At 40.1% G+C, this 1,679-nt stretch overlaps 1 pseudogene; it reads left to right on the top strand.

Moving 5' to 3' along the window:
* Nucleotides 1-1,286: 1,286 nt before the first annotated feature.
* Nucleotides 1,287-1,412, top strand: LOC131201573 (U5 spliceosomal RNA; annotated as a pseudogene).
* The last annotated feature ends 267 nt before the right edge of the window (nucleotides 1,413-1,679 follow it).

Below are 1,679 nucleotides of genomic sequence, written 5' to 3'. Positions count from 1 at the left end.
TTTACAGACCCCTCGCATCCTGGATATAAACTGTTTCAACTCCTACCCTCAAAACGACGCTATAGAGCACTGCACCCCAGAACAACTAGACACAAGAACAGTTTTTTCCCGAAGGCCATCACTCTGCTAAACAAATAATTCCCTCAACACTGGCAAACTATTTACTAAATCTGCACTACTATTAATCTTCTCATAGTTCCCATCACCCATCTCCTTCCACTTATGACTGTATGACTGTAACTTTGTTGCTGGCAATCCTTATGATTTATATTGATATATTGACCATCAATTGTCTTGTAAATGTTGTACCTTGATGAAGGTATCTTTTCATTTATGTACACTGAGAGCATATGCACCAAGACAAATTCCTTGTGTGTCCAATCACACTTGGCCAATAAAAATTCTATTCTATTCTATTCTATTCTTTACTGTTTTCTAAGTAAGCCCCAACACTTTGACTGATTATTGTGCAGAGGCGGGAACACTCCTTCACCTGGATCGATGGTTACCACCCAGGTCTTCTGTAATGTCTACTGTCTGTATGACTACCAATGAAGTTGCAATAGCCTAGTGGTTATAAGGAGGTTTCATGGTATCCAAAGCAGGACATCTAGATTCAGTCACAGCTTTGTTCCATACAGTATCAACCTTGTGAACTCTCAAGTTTCCTCTTTCTGCTATGTATTCAAAATGGACAATGATTAATATGTATGTGTATGTATGTGTGTCTTGTCTTGTCTTGTCTTGTCTTGTCTTGTCTTGTCTTGTCTTGTCTTGTCCTACCTACCCTACCCTACCCTACCCTATCCTACCTTACCTTATCATCTTATCTTGTCTCATCTCATCTTATTTTAGTGTCTTGTCTTAACTTCTTATCTTATCTTCCTTGCATGGCCTGCAGGGATCCAGTGGTTTTAGTAGCAGAGAACATTGTAATGCTTTGGTGTGGTTTGCATACATTTAACTGTTCATCCATACAAATAGATATGTAAGTGTTCTGTAAGGCCTAGCCACAGAAAAGAAAGAAAGTTCCAGTTGTTCTTTTGGCATCAAGGGGAATTTTCTAGTGAGAGGCTGTTACGGCTGGTTGTCTGGACCAAACATCCCAACAGATGCTTCCCAATCTAACCAGTTTTTTAAAGCCTTTTGAAAGTCCAGATGGCAACACAACAGGACAGGACCTACCTGAGGGTGCAATGCAAATATGTACTATAGTTGCGATTTTGTTTTCTAAAAATATCTCACGGTAATTGGTGTCAGGGTGCCAATAAGAAATCAAACTTTTTATACTCTGGTTTCTCTTCAGATCGTATAAATCTTTCGCCTTTTACTAAAGATTTCCGTGGAGAGGAACATTTATGAGTTTCGATATCAGACTAAGAGTTATCAGACTGCCTTTGAATGATTAGGATGTATTATTTCTGATTGTTTTGGGGGAGGTTAGGAACTGATGAGAATTGTAGGAGTATAATTGAGTTGGGAGGGAACATTTTTTAGCATATGTGTCAGGCCTGGAAACCATACTAGACTTTAGGGTTCCAGATGCTGCCACATTTTCCTCTGAGGGGAAGAAGGGGGGCTGAGGGGTATGGTAACATTCTTCAAGCGGTCAAGGTCGGATGGTGTTCACATCTGCAGGAAGAGTGGCGAGAAGATATTCGAATGAACTGGGAGAACGT

The sequence above is a fragment of the Ahaetulla prasina genome, chromosome 6 (genome assembly GCF_028640845.1).
Source record: "Ahaetulla prasina isolate Xishuangbanna chromosome 6, ASM2864084v1, whole genome shotgun sequence".
Classification (NCBI taxonomy): Eukaryota; Metazoa; Chordata; class Lepidosauria; order Squamata; family Colubridae; genus Ahaetulla; species Ahaetulla prasina.
This window is presented reverse-complemented; position numbering and strand designations above follow the sequence as displayed.